The sequence below is a fragment of the Falco peregrinus genome, chromosome 12, assembly GCF_023634155.1.
Source record: "Falco peregrinus isolate bFalPer1 chromosome 12, bFalPer1.pri, whole genome shotgun sequence".
NCBI lineage: Eukaryota > Metazoa > Chordata > Aves > Falconiformes > Falconidae > Falco > Falco peregrinus.
In genome coordinates, this window is record NC_073732.1 from 24,653,395 (window position 1) to 24,678,758 (window position 25,364).

Genomic DNA, 25,364 nt, shown 5'->3' on the forward strand with positions numbered 1-25,364 from the left:
GGTGCACAGCAGAGAGAGGTAATGTGGGGATTCAGAGACGTCACGGTGCAAAGCGGTGGAATGAGTAAAGAGCAGCAATATTCGTCTGTGATCTTGGGTAGTACATCTCACAGTCTGGCCACAGTACAAATATGTAGGCTTCTTTTTAATACTATGTAGCCAAGAATGTTGTATTGGCAATTAAAATTATGATGACAGTGCTAAAAACAGTTGCTTCCTATAGGACCTTTTGAAAGATGGGCAGATTGAAACAAAGCAAAAAGAAAGGAGGAACTATCTGGAAAGACAGGAGTAAATCGTGACCGCAGAACCCTGGCTATCTGGTGCTGTTTGTCCCAGCCTTGCTCTGCTTCCCTCGCTGATAACACAGCTTAACCTACACCCGGGCATTGTTCTGACACTGAAAGATGAAGCAGTTTTTTACAAGCTGTACCCCTCAGCCATGCTTTCCCTTGCAATACTGACTGGCTCACTTTGGTCCCTTGATCCTGTTTTTCTTCCCCTAAAACCGGTGTGTTTATTGGGACCAGTGCAATGGAAATTCCACTTGCTGTTTATATCGGAGGTTTCTCTTCCCTTCCTATATTTCCCTGGGAATCGGAGCCGTATAGGTTCTTGCTCCACACCCATGGCTTTGTCTTCAGCTTTTTTTCTGAATTATTTTCCCCAACTGCATTTCCATGGAACAGCTGTTTGTGTTTAAAAACCACCTGCACAAGTAGTTCTGTTTTCAGTGGAAGAAAATGTCACTTGTAAAAGGAAAAAGCCCTAAGGTGTTGGAGTTTTAATTTGATGTGTATTTTTTCCTACCAATTGATGAATGTTCGAAGCGCAACTTTAGCCCTTGATAACTAATGAAACTGGGTGGTGCTAACAGTCACTGTCTGGCACGGTGCTGTGTAGTTAAACTGACTCCCTGTGTGGAATAAGATTGGGTTTTGACCCAGCAGTGAAATCCTGGATCCCTGATTTCAGCAGAGGAGAGAGAGAGAGACAGAGAAAAAGAAGCAGCAATCTCCATAGAGAGTGAAACTTCTGGGCAAAAGGTTGAGCTCTTGCATGGTTGGGCAAGAACTAGGATGTGATGTGTGCAGGACATAAGATCTCCTAGGAAAATAGGATGGACACCAGGGGAAAATGTTGCTCTTATTTAAAGCCTGTGGGAATTTTGGGGACTTTTCCTGGAGGGCTGCTGAAGTGTAATGGGGAGTGATAACATTATTTCTCAGCCATCACTAATCTCGAGGAGCTGAGGTTTATATTGCACTCCTGTATTGTGCCGGGGTGTTTGTGAAGCCATCGAGTGCAGCCAGGAGTGGCCCTGAGGTTGTCCCAGCCCCGGGGAAGTCCTGTTTGCTTCTCCATGTGCCCTCCTTGGCCTTTCTCCTGCTGCTTCTAATGCCCTCCCCCCTCCTGCTTCTCTTTCATTCCTTTCCACACGGCATTATTTTAGTTCATGTTCTTTCCAGGTGATATGATTTTTTTCATTTTCAACAAACCAGATGGACTGAGTACCCAAATCCTCTCCACTCTCCCACAAAGCTCCTGTGTGCTTGGTGCCACCTCTGTTTGGCAGCGTGAGGTGCTCACAGAACAAGAAACTACATCAAGCCAACAGCAAATGGCAGTAAAATCTGGCTTTCAGCCCCTGTTGAGCCCATTAGATGTTGATTTCTTGCTGCAAAGCTGGCACCAAACCTCCCCTGACCAGTGCTACAGTAGAAGGTCATTTATATGTCAAATGATGGACCAGTAGCAGTGAGAGGGGTAGCAAGCTGAGAAATAAATTGTACCAAAGTTTGAAGAGATTTACACTGTTATGTGTGTGTGTATATATATATATATTTATATATGTCTTTTCAGATGTCTTTAGGACTTAATGAGTATACTTGTTCATTCTGCCATCAATCCCATCTAAATGGTTTGAAGAAATTGTCAGTAGCTCACAACCCACCCTGGCAGAAGCCAGCCTTGTCTGTGTGTCCCACCAAGGCGACTTCTGGAGTGTAGCAAAAATTTTCAGTTTCGGTCATCTTTGCAGACTGGTTCGTTGACTCCACTGTCTCCCGGGCTTTCCCTCTCTCTGTCTGCAGCTTTGCTGTCCGTATGCAGCCGTGGCTTTATCCTCCAGCTGGTGTTTGGGTGGGATAGTTGAGCTCCTCCCTTCTCCGTGCCAGCTAGTCTCCTTTGCACTAAATTGGAAATCGGAGAGATCTTGGCATACCGTGGCTTGTAAAGGCCTTGTAAATGGCTTGTACAAAAAATTTTCCAAGTGGAAACAGCACTGTGCCTTAAGCTTAAAGTAGCTTTGATAGGAAAGAGAGGTAAATATATGCCTTTCTACCTCTGCGGGTATATTGTAAATGCCAGACAATGGAAAACCAGTAAAGAACGCCCCCCCCCCCCCCCCCCCCAACCCAACAAAACCATCTGAAAGCTAAGCAAGCACTTGGGAAGTTAGACTTGCTTGCTTTTTGGCTTCTGTATCAGCTAAACCTAACAGGCTCTTCAGACACAACTGGTTTTAGCATAAAGACTACTGCTGGCTGTTGCTTGCGAAACCCCTTGCTGTTGTGCGCTGGTAGAAGCTGCTCTACTGTACAAAACCCACTGGAATCACCAGGCAGCCTCCGTTGGCATTTTAGGAGGGCTGTCTAAGTGTAAAAGTGACACATTCTCCTCCCACTTAGTTTATCTTCTCAGGCTTTAAAAACCGGTGCAGATTTTGGTGGAAAGCATCCTGCTGGTGTCCTGGTCATTATGGCCAACTGGAAAACTCCCCAGACTGTTTAGGCCGGAGGACGGCAGGTGCATCTGGCATGTGTGAGAGGGAAGGGAAAGCGTGCCAGAAGATGGGCTGCTCTTTTGGTAGAGGTTTGATCCTATTCAGATGCAGTGCCAGGACCGTGTCCATTGGGAGACTTGGCCTCTTCTCTCCCTCATCTGCAAAGGAAGTTTGCATGAGGCCAAGTAAGATTTGGAACCACAAAGTTCCAAACTCTTGTGAGCAGGCTTAGAAAGACGTTCAGACCCAGGCAAGGAGGTTGCAGGCTAGGCAGCTGTACGGTATAGCCAGATGAGATGGGTTTGTGGATGGGTTCATAAGGGAAGGTGCTGTCATTGTTCCCCTCCTGCTCCCTGGGCACAGCTCACCCTTGAGTGGGCACTTGCCCCACCATGCGAGAAGCTGACTTGGGTAAAGGAACTCTGAAAAAACAAACCTTAAAAAAAGTCAGTAGTTTCCTGCCGAATTAACTTCCTGAGCTGGCTTCCCGGGGCTCAAGATAAGCAGTGAGCTGGCCCTACGGAGAGGCCAGGAGAGCTCACTCTGCTCCTCCTGCCTCCACCCCTCAAAGAGCTTGAACAGGTCCCAGGTCATCCCCAGCAAGTGGTGAGTCTGCAGGTAAGGAAGAAATGCACTGCAAACAGGGAAACCCTCTCTCACCAAAGAGCGTAAGAGTTACATACGCTCTGTACAGCAGTCCAGAGAGGGACTAAATCCCTGCAGAAACAACGGTCCTGAACCTGAGACCTGGTGGCAAAGCAACAGGGATCCCCAGGAGAGGAACTGACTGTGACCACTGTCCTTGGGGTAGGTGGCATCAGTCTCCAGGACTGATGAGGACACTGTTGTTGTATTTATATAAAAAAACACAGCTGCAAAAATGGAGCAAAATGTTTTCAGGATAAAGAAGTGACTTCACTGAAAAGGCTTCCTTAACAAAACTGAAAGAACAGTGGGCAAATCCATCATTGCTCCTTGCCCAGCCTTCGTGTAGGTTATCTTTCTATCAGCATTCTGCTAATCTCTGAATATCAGCACTTTGTTTATGTAGATGTTGGTGCTTAAATAGTTCTGAATACAATTTCAAACTTCGTATTCATTTATAAATGTCACCGCTCACAATCACATTGCCAAGAGAAGCCGTTCTGCAAAACCTGCATGGCTAAAAAACAAGTTACAAGCAACCACAGCAATGTGGGCTGGTTTGCTAGAGGATAGGTATTTGCTGAAGAAATCAGCACACAATGTTTAATAACAACAGCTGACAGTTTGGCTGCATGCAATTCATGAAAGCAGCGGAGAAAGTGCTGCAGACAACCTTTTCATTGCTGTTTTGGAACATAAATTCAGTTCATGACTGCTTGCAAAATTTCTGTTGTCATCTGCTCATGCAGAACTTATCTGCAACACCTCCACAGGCAGGTGCTCTAAGTGTATATATAAATTCATCTTCGTAGTGGCCACTGGTGCCACAACAAATGTCATTCCAAACAAACTCTCTGCTACAGGCTGTGTTGGAAATCATCATTTAACACATCATTTAAAGTACATCAGAGTGAATCTCATGCAACCTGACTGTAATAATTCCCTACTGAATTCACCTCTTTTTTAGCATTTTGAACTTAGGAATAGAATCCAAGTCCTTTAAACATGTGGGTACTTCAGTTCAGTGCTTATTGTTGGGAAATGAGGGTTTATAGTGCAATGCCTAATTATTATTTTCCACCTGAATCTCACAAAGTAAATTACAGTGTATCTACTGATACTGTTACTTCTGTATGTGAACAAAAATTAGATGGGCAGCCTGTTCATTTGCTCCTTTGTTAAAACTCATCTTGCTGAGCCCAAGAAGGCTACTCAAAAGTAATCCTCGCTGCTCTCCCAGCCTGTGCAGAAGAAATCCAGAAGACAGGATCTCAAACCGTTTGCTGGTATTTCCCTGCAGTCAACGTTTATGCATAACTTTCTTTTTATTAACAAAACTGAATTCAGTGGGTCCTTTCAGCTGATTTCATTCATACACCGAGAGTAACCACGTAGTCCCATGTAGCTGCTCAGGTGTTGTGTGAAGAGCTGGTGCTCCCGGTGTATTTTTCGAAGGGCCCTGCGTCTTACCAGGAAACTAGAAAGATGCTCCTGAGAGACTTTCCTCCCACCTTTCACCTTGATTTATGCTGCAAATTATGATTTTAAACAGTATTTTCAAGCAGGCGGGATGAGCTGTGACTGTCCTTTTTTTCCAGTCCATGCGTTCAAGGTGGCTGTTTTCCATCTTGCCAGGCACTCTGCTCTCACCCCCCCCCCACCCAGCATTCTAAGGTGTAAAATGACAGAGCAATAGTTCTTTGTAGCACCCACTATCCATCTAACCTACATTTTCACTCTTACTTTGTAGTCAGTGTTGCTTTAGATATAAATCAGTGCTTTTGGTTCAGTGTGTTCCTGTTCCAGCAGTTTTGAAAGGGTGTGAACAGTTCCATACTTACTCAGACTTGTGCCTTATAAAGTACATGGCTGTGGTGACAAACTCTTCTGGGTTGTTTGTTTTACTACACTGTTAAATAAGGTGTCGCTGGCTAATGCCAACTGATGAGTTCAACTGTAAAATTCTAGCAATGTGAGAGAAGAAACAGCAGAACACAGTGCAAAATTCAGGATGCTGAGCCAGGAGAGCAGAAATGCCATCATCCTCCAGCTCATGCTCTTCTGTGGTGCATATAAAACCCCACCTTGCCCCATGGTTTTCCCATTGTAAGCAGTAGGAGTTCTGTGCAAATATCTGTTTTATAACACGTTTATCACAAAGCAGCATGGGCTGTACACCAGGTAATGTTCCCTCTCTGACTGCTAAACAAACACTTGAATTGTTGCCCTCTCTGTCTAAAGGCAATCAGTTTTTTCTGTTGCTCTCAATGCTGTCAGGATTTCACGATGGAAATACTTTATGCCTTTGCCCTACACTCTGAGCGTTTGCTTTTGGTGGCTTTAAAATGGGTCGCTCTGCCTGTGTGATCCTGGTTGTCTTCTTCAGTCAAACTCTGACACCTGATATGTTAGAGGTACCTCCTCTACTTCCAGTGAGTTACCAGACATATCCCTTAGTATTTTGTTCTTGTCATTGCTGGTTGCCTTCAATTTTGGGTAAGGACATCTCAGAATGAAAACTTATCAACGTTCAAAAATTCGAATTTTTTTATTGCATTCTTCTGAATACCCTTCATTTTCGCTCTTTTAAAAGTGCTGTATTCTGCACACCAGCTTTCAGTTTCCCTTTGGGAATTTAGCATCAAAACACAGCCCTTGCTTTTGCATCTGCGTTGTCTCTGTGGCACAAATCCTCTTCCAGGCGTGTGTGTCTCTATTTCACATCTAGTAGTGGGCTTGTCCTGTGACACAGCTTTATGGAGAAAAAATATGTCACAGAATTCCCTGTTCCTGTAGTGATGGAAGAGGTCCTACCGACCTCAAGGAACCAAGTCCTGCAATTCATGGCCAATGGGTGCCCCAGAGAAGTGTGTGCTCAGCTAAGTAAGCCCTGAATACGGACTTATGCTTCATCCTCTGTTCTTCCAACTACACATCAAAAGATCCAGATCAAGTATGGAGAAAAATACAGTCTTCAGTTAATTGGCCGGTTTTTGTTTTGTGGTGCTCTGAAAAGCTGTTTCAACCCAAATCTTTCGAAGAAAAATCTAATTATGGCAGTTTCTAAGGGTGGACTCCTAGAGAAGGATGCCATCTCCGCGGGGAGCTGATGACCATGGCCACACTGGGTTTACATCAGCATTGCTCCACTGACTGCAGTGAAACAGCATCAGCCAACAGCAAACCCAATCCTGCACCTGAATCTGCAAGGCTTTCGAGAAGCAGATTTGACTCTGTTTAAACCATTGTTAGAGTGCAACTTTTTAGAAATTATTTGCTAAATGAGAAGCTGACAAAACCCCACCCTCCCAGTATGTGACAATGTATAAGTAAAAAATGAGGGAGACAGAAGCAGACCTGGAGGAGGTCCCAGGGAATGCCAGGAGCATAGGATCATGCAGTGCTCCCTTCCCAGGGGCCAACCTCAGGACCCCGTGGTGGGGTCTGCCCCTTCCCCCTCCTGCCCTCTTCCCCGAACACAGCCTTTCCTTCTACATGAAGAAAATAATCAGGCACAATCAGGCTTAAGTGTCTCTGTTGATTAACTAAGTACAATATGTGTCAGCATGGTGGTCTGCTGCTGCAGGGGCTCAGGAGGCTGTGCTGTCCCCCACAGCCCCCAGACACCCCCCTGTCCCAAATGCAGTAGCATCCATCGGTAGCTGCTCTGCATTGGTGGCTGCTTGGCTGGGGGGTCCCGCAGGGGAGCAGAGGGTCTGGTTGTGGCCATCTTCACCCCAGTTCTGTTGTGTTTTGAAGGAAGAGGCTGGCTGGTGGTATTTGGCACATCCCCAGCTGTGCGAACAGTGACAGTCCCCCTTCCTGCAGTGCTCCTAGGGGTTCATCCTCGCGCAGGGGCCAACCCGTGGCCACGGGGGGCTCACACGGTGCTTTGGGGCAGGCAAACAGGGCAATGTTGGTATCGGACCAGCTCCGCAGCCTCCTGGGGACTCTGCCCAGAAACAGCTAAATATATTTTTTCTAGCGTATGACTTCACCGCACCAGCAGCGAGATACCATCTTGCCCTTTGTGTTCGGGCTAGATGACATTTTCTCCTTTCCCAAGCAGCAGGCAGCATGGCCCCGTCCCGGCTGGCAGGGCACAACGGCTGGCAGGGCACAGCCCTCTGCAGCTTGCCCAGATCTTCCCCGATAAGGAGCAGGGAGCTGGGAAACGCCAGCCTGGTTTTCTGTTTCGGTGTCCGAGCTGGTGGTGTAGGTGCCGTGTCCTGGATTCGAGCTTGAAATGGATTATTTTTGAGTACCGAGTGTATTGTTTATGGAATAGCACTTGGCTTTGCTTTTCTTCCCTGGGAGCGCTGGGTAACAGCCATTTCTGTCAATACTCATTTTTGTTTATTTTATTCATTATTAAATGTTGAGCAGACATTCAGGTTGGTGGATATGCGGGAATATATACATGTGCCGTGCTTACACCTACACATACAACACATGGATGGTCACTATAATTAGTTCGTTACTTGGGAGCCAGGAGTGCTGGAGAAGGGAAGCAGGAGGAAGGGCGGACAGCTGGGTGCTAATACGACCTTCCTGGCCCCATGTCTGGAAAGGGTTTGAGGTCACTTATGTAATTTTGAATGCGCTTTGTATCGCTACCTGATTTGCAAAGAGGCTAATTTGAAAAGAGTATCACTGAGTATTTGCAAGGTTTCCGTTTTATAGTCTTCTCCCCAGCTGAATCCAAGGTCTGCAGCAAGGTCAGATCTAGCAGCTGGATTTACACCTGCGCAGGCTGCACCTTTTCAATGGCAGGTTGAGCCTCCCATGTGCAACCTGGGTGTAAAGTTCCCCTCATCTGAAGGCTCCATTGGTTGCTTAAATACTTCATTTTCACACCAGATATCACAGAATTTGGTGTATGAATGGACTCGTCGTCTCATAACTCTTAAATTTTGGAGGGTTAAATACCTACTAATTGTGACTTCAAGCTCTCCAAAGGTCTGCCGTACCTTGGCACAGCATTTTTGTAGGTGATGATAATGAATGAAATTAAACAAATCAGATGCTATCTGAAGCAGCAATGTACTCCAGAAAAGAAAGCACACAAATACCTGAAGGTATTAATTATTACCAAATGTATGTGAAAGGGGTATGGCTGGCATTTGTACAGGGACACCATTAAAACCAAAGGACGTCATTTTAGGATTGCACCAAGTCATTTATTTTGGGGGAAGTCTTAAGCAAGAATCTACCCATTTGTGGGGTTTAACAAGTTTGGTTCATGTATTTACTTTGGATTTTTGTGTTCACTTTCATCCCCTTTGTACTTCCTTGGACAAAATCCAAACAGGCAGAGTAACTACAGAAAAGCTGTTCTCACCACAGGGAAATAATGTATTATGCTAATTCCAATTAAAGGAAATTTCTTAAACTGCAAATATAGCCTTCAAGAGAGAAATGAAAAGTGTGGAAATTAACATTCCTGCCAGATTTCCAGCTCAATTCTGCATACTCAGGGGGTTTGGGTCAGGCTCAGATAAGCATCCAAAATTTGGGGATGTTTATCCAAACCTTATTTCTGAACCTTCTAAGTTCACTCCTGACTAATCATAATGGAGTTAGTGGTAGCAGGATATGAATGTACAACGTTTAGCTTAGAAATTGGCAGCTCCTCACCATTTCACAGCTAGGAACCTTTGACCAAATATCAACTCTACTAACCAAAACAAAATAAAATAATGCCTTGACTTGGTCTCCAGCCATACCACCTTGTGATACAGCCCTGGAAGATCTTCCAAGCAGGGCTGGGCCAAGGCAGGCTTTGGCTGGGGGACCTCCCAGGAAAATATCGATGTTAGTGGAAGCATCCCTCGTGATTCAGGAGGTGACACTTTCCCTGGGTCGGTGTTGAACCTGCGTAATGGTTACGTGTATGGAGGTGTTCTTTCAGATTTGGGAAATTTCAGAGCAGCCCTTTGAAATTAAAGATCTTTGCTGAAAGGCTCAGGTGTTAACTCCACATTCACCTGAAATACTAATGCAGTAGCCATGTTACATGGCCAACAAGCTGCCCAATGGAGGTGGTACTCCTCGCTTCACCGGCTCCTGCTCCATCCCCAGGCTCTTTGCCTGTTCCATCATGAAGGATGTGAGCTCCCTGTTGAATTTAATGGTGAAAGTGTTTGGAATATTTTTCCAGTGAAATGAGTGGAAGGTGACTAAGGGTCATGAATTAGCTCCTGAAAAAACAGGTTTTTTTCCATCACACCCCTTTGTTTTAAGCATAGAAGAGGGGAATTGCATCTTGCTACCCTGCTATAGGCACCTTCCAACTTACTGTACACTTTACTGTAATGTTGCAAGCCATAATATTAGCTATATTATAATAATGCTATAGATTTATCCTCCACGGATATCACCCTTCCAGTGACTACCTCCCAGTCGCTCACTTATCTTTCTTCCCCATACATTTTATTTTAGTCAAGGGGTGTCGCCCTAAGTAGCTGTATCTGATTTTTATTGTGGCATTGAAATTCATGCCAGGAATAAACCCATCCAAGTGCAAATTCTTCCCAAGTGCAAAAGCACTGAAATGTTCATTGAAGCTATATCAGCAACGAATTTGACCACAAGAACTTGGATTGCAGGTACGTAGTCTAGCACCTAAAATACCTTCAGATTTGCTTAGACTGACCTCTGAATTACAGATATTAAATCTGCAGGATTGGAACAGAAGACATCCCATTGAAACTTCTACTTTAAAGACAAAAAAACCTGGTTAATTGAGAATAAAAACAGACACCCTAGAACTACATTAAGAAATGTTCAAAATGCATTTGAATATAGTCATTATGGCTACAGAAAATACTAGGATTTTTAAAAGTTCAATGATTACTCATTTGAGATATTTTGTGAAATACATTTTATAAAATATTGCCTATATTCTTGTAGTTTCTCTTGCATCTCCATCCTGAAATCAGCAGAAATTATTCCTTACTTTCTACCAGACCATCTATTCACCAGTAGAGTAGATGTACAACTGCAGAAGTTGTTCACAGTAGCAATATGACCATTTAAGCAAACCTCTGTTTCCATTGTTCAATGGAAAACATAGTTTTGGCAAGATACTAGCTTTGATGTGGCTTATGCCACTCAGATGTCAATTTTTTTTTTTTTTCATTAGGACAATGTATTGGTGAACTACACCATGCTCTAAAACTTGTATCAATCTCCCATCACATTTACTTTTTTTTTTTTTTGTAGTTGCCTTCTCCTTCCAAGGGAAATGAGCAACTCTTCATACATTGATTTTTCCTCTTCCCAACACAAATCGATGCATGGCTCCTGCTTGAATTTGAAGTGGGTGTTCAGGTTGGAAAGTGGATTTTGTGCATGTGTGTGCTGTAGCATTGATGCCTTGTAGCAGCTGCATCCCGAGCATTTTGGCATCCTGTGGGATGGAAGCTTGTGGGGGGTCACTGCCCAGTGCAGTCAGTGATTATAGCTAACGGTGTCATTGAGAGGTGTGTAATGATGTGATGAAGGGCATTTAGAAGGAATGGAGGGTGCCTGGTGCTTGTAGAAATAGTTCTTGAGAGCCATAGTTGTAGTTGTTTTTGGTTTTAGAAAAAGCAGAAACAGCAGAAAAACTGTTCCAAACGTTTGTGAAGGTGTGATGGGCTTCTGTAATTGCAGGGAGAAAAATCAGAAAATCACATAACATATGACTGTTGATAACTGCAAAAGGAACAAATGCTTTCCATCCCAAAACACATTGCAACATCGGTCTTTTAACAGCTCCTATTTAGGCATTAAAAAGAAGACATTTTTTATTATGATTTCTGCCTTGTGCTCTGATCAGCAATGTAGACAGAAGCAAGCAGGAGCGTATGGTTGCTTATCCTTCCTTCTTGTTTCCTTTCACTCTAAGTTCTTGAAAGGTCATAAAATAGAGAAATAAAAAAGCCACTGAAGTGTAATTTTGTTAACTTTATCTTCTGAACATTAAACATTGTTTCAAATTTCTTACGGTACATAAAATGTTTTGCCTTGCTGTATCATGTATACAGAACTTCAAAAAGTAACTGAGACAGCTCAGAAAATGTAATGGATGTGTAATAACAGCTCTTTAGATCTCTTGTTTTTAGCATAGCATCTTTTTGTTCCTAAAGGTGCTTTTAACATGATATCTATAGCTATTTATGAAGTCATTTATTTTTGCACGGTGATAGGTCTTATTTTGTAATTATCCCATGCTTTCTATCTTGCTGTAGTGTGTGAGCCCCCCTGAAATGTTGTTTAGTCTTCATCAGCCCCTTTTGTTTTCCTTCCAGAAGGCATTCACCCTAATAACTCCCGTTTCACGGATGCAGTACATCCTAGCTCCCTTCGGCACCTTCTGCAAAAACATTTTGAAAGCGTTGCATCGCAAGGGAGTTCAGTTCTTTTTGTTGGGCATTCTCAATGTAAAGAAGTTTTCCTGTTTGCCTTAAATTCATTCCCCACACATATTTCAGCTGATGGTTTTTAACCACTTTTGCTCCACATCCTGTTTACTGCGGGCCGTGGCGGTGCTGCACGGGAGCTGTTGGCGGGGGCACAGCCAGCCAGCCCAGGCACGGCAGGGCAGCCCAGCTTTGTCCTGTCGAGCTGGAGCTTTAGGCAGAAAGGAATCGCTAGATCATGATTTAGTCTCTTTGGGGCATCCCTAGCACGTTCAGACACAATTTATTCGATGCAAACTGGTGGGAGCTCAGTGGGAACGGCAGCTTTGCTAAGGCTCTCTAATCTGCTATCATTTGCATATATGCAATCCAGTGAAGTTAACAGGATTTCCCTGACGTGCTTGCCAGCAGTAGCAATGGCATTGGTTTCCTCTAGTATGTCAAGCAGGTCGCTGTTAATCAGTCCCTGTCGGGCTTTCCGTGCCAGCCACTCTGCTGCTGCTGTGCGTGGGAGCAGCTGCAATGGGGAAGGTCTTCAGGTGCCAGCACGGGTCCCAAAAGCTCCAGGGGTGAAAAGAATAAACTGTAATATTCAGTGCAAAATTTTGTCCAGCCTATATTTTCATAAACCAGCACAGAGGGAAGTTTGAAGTCCTGCCCACTGGGTGAGGAATACCCTGCTAAGTGGTCTGCCCTTGGGGTGGCAAAGCCTCCTGGGAAATTTGGGGGGGGGGGGGGCTCCAGGTCCAGCAGGGACAGTGGGGACATGGCATTAGCGTGGGAGGTTTATGAACTTTATCCTCACATATTAATGACCCTGGTTATCCTTGACAGCTCTTTGCACACAAAACTCCCCAGGACATGACAAGTGTGTGCCCATTGAAATGGTGTGCAGGGCCCAAGGTGGGGGGGGGGGGGGGTATGGTGGGACCCTGCTTGAGTAGCCTGGAAGCACCGGGAAGCTTGGAAGCAAAGGTGTAGAGAAGAGCTTGATAAATAAGATGATGTGAAACTGAAGCACTGCGTGGAGATGAATCAAAATTATAAAATCTATAGGTATTGATCTGTATATATCACACAAATAACTGCCTGAAGAGATGCCCAGATTTAAGATGCTGATTATATGGCAGTCAGTAGAAATAACTTGAGATCTGAAGAGCTATTACATTTTAGTTGTTCAGTGCTGCAGCTGTAGTTGTTAATATCTTAGTTGAAGTCTCTTAAATTTTTTCCTGCTTGATGGTCTTGGTAACAAGTATATTTAATCAACAAACCAAAACCAAAGAACAGATTTTTGGCTTATAACATGCTCTTGAGCCATCCAAAGCTGGAGTCCAAACACTACAAATTCTTCTAAAAATATACACCTTTCATTTTAACTGCTATTTACTTTTATTACTGGCCAAGGTCACTGCACTTCACATGTGTCTGCTGGCCATTTGGCTACTGACAGGAGTTGCAATGAATCACCTGGAACAACATCATCCATGGGTACCAAACCCTTCGTGTGGCTGGTTGGAAGTCAGGACAAAAAAGTCTTTGTTATATCCCATTCATATTCTTATTTTTGTAACCTTAAACTGGCAGAGCTGTACTGTATCAAAAGGAACAAGGATTTACTGGACTTTCGGGGTATCTGGTTAGTTTTTGCACCTGGCATTGACCTTCCTTCCTCTTTCCCATCAGTAGATGTGTTAACGGAGGAAGGATGTGCTTAACTCTTGGTGTGGCAAGTGGCTGTTATTATCATTATTGCTTTATAATTATTACTTTCTTCAAGATTATCACGGTGTTCTTTGTCCCTGCATGTTGCCTGCTAAACTCAGGGTAAATACAAACCTAACAGATGTGTAGAAAGATCAGTTACTTGTCATACATGGGCAAGCATAGTCTGAAACTGCTGCAGAATTACTTCCCATCTTTATTCATGGATGGGTAATGTTCATTTTCCTTTGCTGGATTAGATTTGCTGAGTAGATTTCTAGGCATATAAATGATATTTTGGAATGAAACCCTCACATTTTATAAATCATTCAAGCCAGTTCGGTTTCTGCTTTCTGTAGAAGTATTTCCTGGTCCACAGCAACCTCAATCTAAACCTATGGTTTTCTGTTTGAGACAAAACTCATGAATTAACTTAGAGAATTAAATAAGAATTAAGCAATTCTGAAATGCTAATGAGCGCTCACAACTTCTGCTTTCATCTTTTATAGCATTGTTATATATACTACAAGCACTAGGGAAAATTGTGGTCACTCATGTTGTGATGTAGATTCATTCTTTATCGCCCAAGCTGCCAGATTTCCTTCGTGCAGTGCATGACTGGTTTGAGCTTCTGTTCACAGTGCCTGGCAGGAGAGTCTCCATCTTCAGTTTATTTCTGGAGGTGTCACAAATATTACATCAAAATGACAGGATGCGCAAATATCTGGCATATCCTGTGATGCGTGCAGGTTCCCAGAGGCACTGTGCTTTGGTTCAATCCCCACCTTGCCCAGGGCTGCAGCCCTGGTGTGCTCCAGCATGCCAAGTGCCAGCACCGTGTCCCAGCCCCCATCACGTTGCTGAAGTGAGTGGGGGAATCCAGGACTGACTTTCATCTGGAGACGGAGCAGCTCCTCCATCTACAGCCCTGGGGCAGCCTGAGTCTGGTCTGAGCATCCGTCTGATTCTGGGACTACACAGTAATTTGGGGTGGAAATTGCGCTCTGTCTGGGCTTGATCAATAGTTTTGGCCACCAGTTCATTCCCAAGGTTGCCAGCTGTCTTATGTCAGTGCTGTCTTCAGTATTTTGAGCTGCTGGTGCTTCCCTGGTAAATATGTGACCACCTTCCCTGGCCCTGACCTTACTATAACTCCTTGAAAAGCCAACAAAGATGAGCACCTTCCTCAGTCGATCCATCCTACAGCCGCTCCCTTAACCTCAGTGGATCTGCTTTGCCCCATGCGAGGGTCTGGCCTGAAGGATGCACAGGTCAGGGCCTGGGAAGGTGGTCACATATTTACCAGGGAAGCACCAGCAGCTCAAAATACTGAAGACAGCACTGACATAAGACAGCTGGCAACCTTGGGAATGAACTGGTGGCCAAAACTATTGATCAAGCCCAGACAGAGCGCAATTTCCACCCCAAATTACTGTGTTTTGGAAAGGGAAAGAAATGGTGTTCAGTGCCGTATTCACTACACTGGATTCTCAGCAATACAGATCGTACAGTCTCTGAAATCCCTCCTGGTGGAAAGACTATTCTTAACACATTGCCTCATTTTGCTTCTACAGACCCAAAAAATTGCAACCTGTCTTGAGCACATGCCTGTGCCCTGCTGCTTTTTGCACTCGTTGGGTGAGTTTTAGCAGCAGCCGGTGTTGTGGTTGGGGCAGTCTCTCCCTGGCTCTGCCTGGTGGGGATCATGATCCACCTGTGCTTGCATGATTGCTAGATGACTCCTAGCAACAGGATTTGACATCATGAACTCTGTTTCTCGCTTCTCCCACAAAAGTCAGAAGCAGTTTTATGCATCCTCCCCAAAACTGCTTCTATAGGAGAAGGTTTCATTTATGGTACCAATCAGCACAACGTGCTTATGTTTAAAGATCTGTTCCAAAGCATCAACTGCTCATTTCCAAAGCTAAAATACTTTCCTAGCAAAAAAAGGGTGATAAAGTACAATTTCTGCTACAGATGAGCCATATTAAAGCATGCAGAGCTGTTTTAACTGGCAGAGACCAAGCAGGCTCCCGCTCTTTACCCCTGAGAAGCTGTGAACGCCAGCAGGCAGATAGGAGATTCTGTTCATTGCAGTCAAAGAAAGGAAGTAAAAAGCAACTTCTCAGGGAATGGAAGTCATGGGAAAATATTGCATGAGGTTCCTTCCTAGCCCACCACTGATTTTCTCCATGAGCAAATCTCCATATTCTATCCATCAAAACAAAATTATAATCTTCCCATCCTGCACACTTTTTATCCATCCACGCCAACTGTAAGCTTTTCAGAGCAGAGTCTCATGTTTATTATTTTTCTACCCACAAAGGGTCCCAGTTTCAACTGGGGCCTCTAGGTGTTGCTGTGATACTAACACTCATAATTCTGCTAGTGGGGAATTTAGCCCAACATTTTAGGCTTAAATAAGTTATATGGAAAAATGGTTATAAAGCAGCCTCCATTCTTCTTCAAATTCTGCAGGTCATTTTGCATCTGCAAAACTCAGTTAGTGGATTGATATGCACCTTATATATTGTGTCTTGGGAATGTTTTCTCTATGAATCTCACACAAAATCTGCAGCATGACTTGTGGATAAAAAAGCCACAGGAAAAAAATGCCTGAAGCTGTACCACTTACCTCCCTCCTCCTTCACATGCACACATGCTCAGCTGCTACCCCCCCTCCCCCTTTGTTTTATCAGTATGGTGCTAAATTACCAAGTTTGAAATTTCTTTGGCAAATAAGGGATGCATGCCAGAACACAAGTGCCCCGAGGGACCTGAGTCTTAGGGGAAAAAGCCTTAATTTCCAAGTTTATAGGTAGCAGCACTTTCTTGAAATTGGAAAATGTTCAACTCATTTACGAAAGAAATCTGCCAGAAGGATATTCTGATGTTCACAGCTATTTCATTAATAACCCATTGTGATCAATGGGTTATAGGACAGGTTTATTTTGACCCCTGTATCAAATACATTCTGGCCCCCCTCCCCCAGAGATTTTCCCCATGAGCAAAATCTCTGTAGTGCAATCCAGGTAACTCTTGGAGTAAGATTTTTCAAAATTAATCAGGCACCTTTAGCCATGTGTGACTAATTTATGTGGAGCAGCACTTCAAATGCATGCCCAGGTGGGCTGCTGTGCACACCCAGGGCTAGCGAAGCATGCGCTGGCCAGGACCCTGGTTTGCACACCCAGGGGGGTGCACCCGATCAGCTCTGCCCGCCAGTGGTGGGGAACCTGACCCATCACGTTGCACTTATGTCCAAATACTTCCCAACTTAATCCCAGGGAGGTTTCCCAGTACAAGATAAGGATCAACCCTACATGTTCCTCCACTGGCTGAATAAATTATCATTCCTGAATTTCAGTCCTTGGGTTTATCTACCGAGCATGACTCAAAGTGTTGATGGGGATTTTAACCTATTTATAGCTTCATAACAAGCCTGTAACAAAGAATTCTCCCTCTCCTACCCGCATGTAAATACTATCTAGTGCTACTGGCAGGGCTTGGCAGGGTAGTGATGTTTCTGAGGCACTGTGGATCCTTAACCTGCCTTTAGCAGGGTCTCTCTCCGCTCATAGGCAAGCGCCTTGCAATAGGAGAAGGATTAATCGTCACTGTTAGCACCCTTGCTTTCCTCCGCAACCTTCCCTTCCCAGGGATGATGAGTTAATTCAGCTGGAACAATGTTAGTTCATCAAGTTTTGTGGTTTATCTGAAAATCGAATTGCAGTAATTTCATATGCCAGCTGATTTAATGCCTGTTTAGTTCAGGTTTTAGACAACTCTGGTCGATGATCACAACATGTTTAATACGAAATGTTGGTGGGGTGAAACTGTAACAGTGATGCTTTCAGGCAGGTTTTTCCTCCCTGCTGCCGGAGCTGGTTATGTTGCCCGTCTGCACGTGTGTTTCTGCATGTAGGGTGCGTATCCGCCTCTTCTGTACCTCCCCTAGAACCATCCACACATGTACATTTAAAATAGCAAATGCAAACCTGAAAATTTTAAAATGAGTGTTTGACTTTTTATTGGGTGATAAATTGCTTCTTACTCTTATAAAGTCCACAGGTGTTTATGTCCACTCTTGTACGGCTAGTTAAAACTTTGGCTACAATAGGAATGCTTTGAAAATAGCCAGTCACTCCTAAAATTGATTATTAAAATGGAATTGCCTGTTATGCATCACAGTAATTCTTGTAGTGTAAAGTTCTGTTGCTTAACCCTTCCAATCCCTTTTGGACTGGCATTTTCTCTGGTTTGGTATTTTCTTCTTCACCCTTTCAGTTTTCAAATTCTGTTGTCAGACTCTGGATAGTTTGGAACAGTGCTCCAGGGCTTGCTGCCATACACCCCTCCTGCAGGGCTCTTCCCTGTGCCACAAGGGGCTCTGGGGCTGGAAAAGGTCTTCCAAAGCTGTCCCCAGACTATTTGGCAAATGAGAAGGCTTGAAAATTAAAAATTTGAAAGAAACTAAGAGTTAATGAATCCCTGTTGAATTCTTATGCACATACATACAAAAGAAGTCTGCAAAATCCTTGAACTGTGCTTTCTACCTCCTGGGTGCGGTGCCCTCTCAGGCATAGAGTTCTTCAATTTTCTAGAGCAGCTTCTGCAAAAAGTTGTGTTTCCAGGCAGAGAAGCAGCGGTTACATCAGGTGGGAACCTCTGGCCGCCCCATGTGCAGCCCCCGCCTGCAGGGTCCCCCTGCTCTGTCTTGGGGTGGACACATCCTGATACAGATTTATTCAGTTGTATTTCAGCAAGGATGAACGAGAATGCTAAAATAAACCCAAACCAGACTTTTTTTTGGTCACAGCGGTAGGTTTCAGAGGGCCATGGCAAGGTCTTTTACTCTTTGGGCGGTTAAGAGAGAAAAGAGCCCTTCCAGGCTGCCCAGCACCCAGGGGGAGATGCAGAATTAGGGCATCGCCAATGGAGTTTCCCAGATTCTCCAGAATTCTGGCTTGCTCTCAAAACACAAGAAGGGTAAAGCACAGGAAAACACCCAGCTTCTGGATGGACAGGAGGCCAGCACCCACATCAATCAGCCGCTGCCTTAAATTGCCCCGTCTCTAGTAGGTGTTAAAACAAGCTGGCTAACACGGGTTTCTCCCCTGACTTTTATCTCAGCACGCACGGGTGCCAAGCCCGCCTGGCCAGGACTGCCTCGCCCTGCGGTTACAGCAGCCCTGAGCGTGAGAAGGGCCCGGGCTGGATTTGGAGGCTTCCAGACTCTTCTGTAATGGAAGTAATGAACACTACGAAGGAAAACAGCAACAGTCCTCAACATCCAGCACCAGAGCACACGCCTTGGCAGGGAAACCGGGGGGAAGATTTAGAGGAGGAAAATGAGGAGATTTTCTCCCATTGCAAGGAGTGTGCTCACAGCCGGGGTGGACAAGCGGCACCGCATCCCTCAGCATCAGTTTGGGGCTGCAAGGGCCATGGCTTGTTTGTAATACGGTGTTACTACATCTCTTGCTGCCGTGTTTCTACAGGGTTTCCAAGCCTTCCTCCCCAAGGCAGGAGCAAATTCACCCAGACAGCTGGATACTAGTCACCAATCCATTTTTACATCTTCCTTGTTGATGGAGAAGACAAATCTGCTGCGATTTCCCTTCTGCTGGTATGCAGTAGCGCCCAAGATCCAAAAAGAATTGGGCTCGAACCCCGTTGGTGTGGCTCAGTGCCTGCCAGAAAACTCCGTCCCACCAGGGTAGCCCCTGCTCTAGGAGTTTCCCCTCACCCATCGGCCGTGATGGTACCCACAGCTGCAGGCAGACCCTCGCCAGCGGGATGCGATGGAGCTGCCCGCCCCAGTACTCGGCATGCCAGTGAGTTTGCAGGTGTGGCAGCTGGGCAGGGCACGAGGGCAGTGGGTCTGCTGGGACCCTGCTCACACCAGGGTAATGGCAGATGAGAAAGTGGGGCTGAGCTGTCAAGCTCAGATCGTGGTAAGAAGGAACACACTATTTTAGAGCATAGAGCATAGGAGAGAAAAAGTGGAGCTTTTCTGCTCAGGACTTGGGTAGTGGTTTGGCTTCTGCCAGTAGCAGCATCGTGGCTGCTCCAGACCATAGCAGGGGGTGCAAGGGGGCAGCAGCACCCCTGGGAACGTGGGGCCGGCTTCCCCCACACCTAGGCCCTACCAGCGCCAGGGCACCGATCGAGTGGTCCTGCCGTGCATCTGCTCCGTGTGGGTGCCGCGTGTTCGCTCTGCGTGCTTATTTATCACAGCAACAACGCGCTGTTCTGGGGGGGTCCATGGCAGTAGGAGGTGAGCGGAGCTGAACACGTGCTGCCTCTGTGCACGGCCAGGAGCCGCGTGTGCTCTGCAGCTCCCTAGCACAGCCCTGTCCCCAACGCAGTCGCACAGGTCCTTCCACTTTTTTTATCGCCTGCATATGCACCGCTTTAATTTTATTTTGCAAGGATATGGAGTAGTTTGTTTTTTGGGTTTTTTTTTTCCTCAAACGCACTCAGTATTTTCAGCGGGTGTGCATCTTCTCTGCACGCTCCTCATCTCAGATGGGTAAATGCCCCTCACTGCATGGCTATTGGGGACAGCCTGGCTGGGTGTCCTCACTGCAGCTGGAGGTTTCAGGCTTTGCTCTGCTGCTGAAAGGAGACCCCCTCCACTGGTGGGTGAGCCCCAGGGCTCCCCGGAGGCCTGCACTGCCCTGGGGAAGGGGGTGCTGGGTGCAGCACAGCAGTGATCCCCCCGCATCCCACAGCCAGGCTGGGGGGAGGAAACCCACCCTCCAGCAGTGCCGGCAAAGCCAGCCTGACCCGAGCAAATGAAAATAATCAAAAGTAATTAGAAGCGTGCTGGACTGCTCCTCGGAGATCTGTGCAAGAGAATAAACATGCCGGAGCCCTCCGAGCCACTGCAAAGGCCCATGTCTGAGCTGTTAGGTGCCCTGACCTTGTCCACATAAAGACGTGATTTATGAAGTGCAGGGCACAGCAGCAGGGCTTCTGTCTTCTCCAGAAGAACCAAATTACCGAGGTGGAGATTAACATGCTTTCAGTTGGGCCCATTTCCAGACCAAGGGAAATTTTTTATTTACATTTTTTTACCTTTAATTTCCTCCTCCTCTCCCTCACTTGAAAACTGCCTTTTGGCCGGGAGGGACAAGCCCCACGGCGTGTGAGGGCAAGAGGGGCGGCCGGGATGGAGCTGCGGCAGCACCGCGATGCCCACCACTGCTACCTCACCCAAGGGCTGGAAGAGGGCTGGCTCTTCCCCCTGAAATAAGCAGCAACGCTTGTAGTTTCACTCAATTTTAATTTATTTTTAAGTTGATATCCACAATGCAGGGTGGGAGGAATTAACACACTGGAATTGCGTCGCCTTTCCTGCTTGTCGCTGTTTGCCGGGTCTGTCCCAGACCATGTGGATGTGTTGGAGGGCTGTTGTTTTCTGCTGTGTTTGTTTTGCTTTGCTTTTCCTTTCTCCCTCCCTGCTTGATATGCTCATCTGGTATTTTAAACACTCACCACAGTGTTACTCAGGATGCTCAATGTTGTGTTTAGTCACCTTGAGAAATATAACATTAAACCCCACTTAAAAGTGTGGTTATTAAGTGGCTTGCTCTATAAGCGTAAGGATAATATTCAGCTTAATATGAACATTTATGAAATTTTTAAAAAATCGCCAGCAACGCCTCTGATTTTTCACCGTTGTCCCCGGCCGTGTTTGTCCACAGGAAGCCCGTTAGAAGTGGACAGTGCAGCTATTTCATCTGGCTGTGGCTGAGCTGCTTTGCTTTGCTTTAATGATGTGCTGGAATGCACGATGCCCATAGGGTCTCCATTATGAGAACTTTTACTTCTGGGACGACCATGAAGTTAAAGGCTTAAAAGAGGCATCAGTTTACAGCCTGGTGGGAATTACTAGCAGACTTGAGTACTAACTCCTTACTGCCTCCACTAATATAGCGACTTATTTTAAATAAACAATTGCAAAAGGGACCCTGTGGAAATATTTGGGCCTCTTGAAGCCCCTACCAAACCATCCGAGGGGCGGGAGGAAAGGCTGTGGGTACATTTAAGAGATTCTTGCTTGAAAGAAGAAAAATCCGTGTGTGTTGTGCAGCCCCGACGGGACACACACACACCCCCCCACACACACACACCCCGCGCTGCCCAGCGCTTCTGCCCGCGCCCCGCCGCGGACCCTCTGCCTGGGGGCCATGGGCCTTCCTCGTGCTCCTTCTCCTCCTCGGGCCGCGCTCCCCTCCGCCTGGCTGGTGTCCAGCCGAGCACGCCGGGGAGCGGTGCATGAAGGCAAATTATCAAAACCGGGGGTTCCCCCCCGAAAATCGGGCAGCGACGGTCCCGCGGCTGCGCATCGCCCGCTGCCGGCCCCGCTCCCGGCCCCGCGGCGGGCGCGTCCCGCGGCAGCCCGGCCGTGTCCCGGCGGCTAGCGCCACCTAGCGGCCGCGGGTGGTGCCCCGGCGGCGGCGGAGCCCCGGTGCCGGCCGGCCCCGCTTTGCCGGTACCGGGAGGCCCTTTTGTTTATCCACCGGCGTTTCCTCCTTTTGTGGCGGAGCGGGGGTGGTGGTGGGGGCTCCGGCTCCTATCGGGGCCTCTGATCAGGCCTATGGGCTCGAGCAATCAGTTTCCCAGATTACTTGTATTTAATACACAATGCATCATAAAACAAATCCCTCATCCTGACAGGAAGAAAATAGAACAGCTCATAGCTCGAGCCGGTCCAATTTATGGCTAAATTAAAAAAAAAAAAAAAGAGAGAGAGAAAAAAATAATAATAAGGAAAAAAAAGCCCCAACAATGGACAAGCAGAGGGAGGGCAGGAAATCAATGGGCCGGCAAACCGGGCGGTTCTCAGGCCCGGCTGCTGTGGGAATCTCCCACCAGGTTTTTTGAGGTTATTGACAAAGGATTTTTTTTTTTTCCTGTCCTACCTACCACCACTTCGTGCGGGTTTGTTCCCCCCCCCCCTTCTCTCTTCCCTCCCCGCCTTGAACAATAGCTATTATCTGAAATAACAGTTCAATGTCACAGATAACAGGCCGGTGAGACGAATTAATCATCATCTCTTGTCACCCGGCTTCTCGCCCTCCCCCTGCCATCCTTCCCCGGCCCCCCGGGAAAGAAAAAATCGACTTTTAGTCTGAGAAATATATTTGTACTTAAAAAAAAAAAAAAAAAAGTGGGTGGCACTTCTGCATAGTGCGATAAAAGATCCAGTTCGGCATTTCCACCCCCCCCCCCAACTCTTTCCGCTAAAATAGGAGTATCTTGCCGCGGTTAGCCCGGACGGTGTCCGCCTTGCGGCGCGGTGGGATTGCGGGGCCGGCGGGGCTGCGGCTGCCGCGGGGTGGGAGCGGGCCCGGCCGCCGCTCCGCCGGCAGGTAGAGCCCAGCCTCCCGCCGCCTCCATTCATGGGATTCGTTACCAAATAAATAAAGGGGGGGGGGGGGAATACAAATGGTTTAGCGAGCTCCAGCAAACCGGGCGGTGGTTCCGCGGCACTAAGCCGGGGTCGTCGGGAAATTGGCCGGGCAAAGAAAAAAAAAAAAAAAGTTGCATTTCATTAAAAATTATTATTAATAGCCACAGTGACGGCGGCGGCGGGGGTTACTCGGTACCGCGCCGGGCGCGCTGGCTCCTGGAGCGCCGGGAGAAGCCGTCGGGGCCGGCTGGCCTGGGCTCCCCGCCCGCCGCAGTCCCGCTGCGGGGCCGCCGCGACGGCGCTCCCGGGAGCGGGGGGCGAGCGGCGGCGGGGATGGCCGCGGCCGCTGTATAAATAGAAGCGAGCGGCCAGGGCCCGGGCCGCGGCAGCCCCCCGCCGGCCCCGGGAGGGGGGATGCGGGGGGTGGCTGCCGGTGTGCCCCTGCCGCGGGGCCGCTCCTCCGCGACCTGGCGCTGACCCCCGGCCGCGAGGCCGCTGTCGCTTTAAGCGCGCCGGGAGCGCCGCCGCCGCCGCCCGGGCTTGGGGGGGGTGGGGGGGGTGTAGGGCGGCCGCCGACGCAGCCGGGGCTGCCCCGCTTTAAAGAGACAGTGCCCGAAGGGGAGCGGCGGGCTGGCAGGACCCGACGGGGTGGGCGGGGAGGGGGGGGCGGGCAGGGCCGGGCCGGGCGCTGTCCGGGGGTGCGGCGGGGCAGGAGCCGCGGGCAGCTGCGGGGGTGGGGAGGGGGCGAGCCGCCCGCCCACGCGCGCACACTTTTCTCCCATCCCCGGCGGAGAAGTGAAAGAAGTTTGTTTTGTTGAGCGGTGTGCGGTGGGGTTGTTGTTTTTTTTTTTTTTCCTTAAAGAGGGTTGTGTGGTTTTTGCTTTTTTTTTTTTTTTGTGTGTGTGTGTGGGTTTTTTCTTAGGGTTTTTTTTTTGGGGTGGGTTTTTTTTTGGTAGTTTTTTTTTTCTCTTTCCTCCCCCCTTCTCCCGATAACTTTCTTTGCGCGCACACACACACCAGCCCAGCCGATAAGACCAGGAGGGGCCGGCAGGGGAAGGTGATGGCGAGCCAGCAGAAACCCGCCGAGCCCCGCCGCCGCTGAGCCCCCCCCCCCCCTCCCGGGGCTGGCAGCCCCCTCCCGGCCACCCCGCCCGGCGCCCCGGGCCCCCGCCGCCCCCCGACAAATGCTGGAGCGCCCCGCGCCCGCGCAGCGCCCGCCGCAGCCCCGGAACCCGACGGCCGCGGCCTCCGCCCGCGTTTGAAGCCAAGATGTTGCTTCCAGCCGCCTGAAGGACATTTTCCCCTCTCCCCCCACCCCCCACCCCGTTTCCCCCCCCCCCTCTCCCGCAGGCTCCCGGCGACACAAGGTAAGAGCGGCGAGCGCGGCGGCTGCGCTGCCCACGGCCCCGCGGGACGGGGCCGCCCTGCCCCGTCGGTCCCCGGGCGGACCCTCCTCCGCCGCCCCCGGGGGTGGGGGATGAGCCGCCCCCCCCCCCCCCCCTCCCGGAGCAAAGCGGGGTTTGCTTTGGAAGGGAAAATTCAGTGTGTGTCCCCTCCTTCTAAAAAATACCGAGAGGTGCGGGCGGCGGGGCAGCGTGCGCGCCCGCGGGGTTCCCGCGGCTCCGCTGGGCCCCACGCAGCGCGGCCGCGGGGTGTGGGTGGTCGTGGGTTTGGGGTACGCTCTCCCCTCCCCCCTTTTTTTTGTGTGTGTGTGGAAGGCTGCTCGGGAGGAGAAACCCGGCTGTGCGGGGCGATGCTGTGCAGCGCGGGGCTGGCGCGCTCCCACCGCCCCCCCCCACCTCCCCGAGGGGCCCGATTCTGGCCGCGGGGGGGCGGTGACCCGGGCAGCGGCCGCTGTCCCTGGGCCGCCCCCCGCCGGGACCGCCGCTTTCCGCGGGGCGCGTTTCCTGACTGGCGGTGCCCGGGTAGGAGCCGCCGGGGGTTCGCTTTAACCGGGGCGCAGTGCCGGGCTCCCCTCCCCGCGGCGCGGGGGCCAAGTGTGCTCCGGGCCCGACCTGAGCCCCAGCGTTTCCCGTCGGGGAAACCACCTCCCTCTCCCTTTGCTTTTCGTTTGGGGCATGTGTTTTATGGTGTTTTCAGTTTGGGTTTGTTTGTTTGTTTGTTTGTTTGTTTTCCTAATAAAACCGGGTGGTTTGCTGCCGCTGCCAAGGCGGAGAAGTTACAAATGTAGCAGTGAGCTCACTGGGATGCTGTGGAAAGTTTCAAATAGGCCGGTGGTAAAGCTTGCAAATAAATAATGGTATTCAGTCATATGTAACGATTAGTAATTTGTCATAATATTAGCATAGAACATCCTCTTTAGCTTGTCCACAAGCAATCTCATTATATTTGTTTATTGTCTGCGTAATTGGAACCATTTATTGGTATGTATTGAATATTG

General features: G+C 48.2%; 1 protein-coding gene across 2 annotated transcripts in view; it reads left to right on the forward strand.

Annotated features, from left to right (window-relative positions):
- Positions 1-25,364, forward strand: part of MECOM (MDS1 and EVI1 complex locus) — a 346,217-nt gene that overhangs the window by 272,034 nt on the left and 48,819 nt on the right. The window contains exon 1 of one of the 2 annotated variants that reach the window (XM_055817378.1): positions 24,234-24,330. The exons of the other annotated variant lie outside the window; for it this stretch is intronic. The gene's annotated coding sequence lies outside the window, so the exon portion shown is untranslated. Of the gene's footprint in view, positions 1-24,233; positions 24,331-25,364 lie in introns of those variants that run through there. 2 annotated transcript variants of the gene reach the window in all.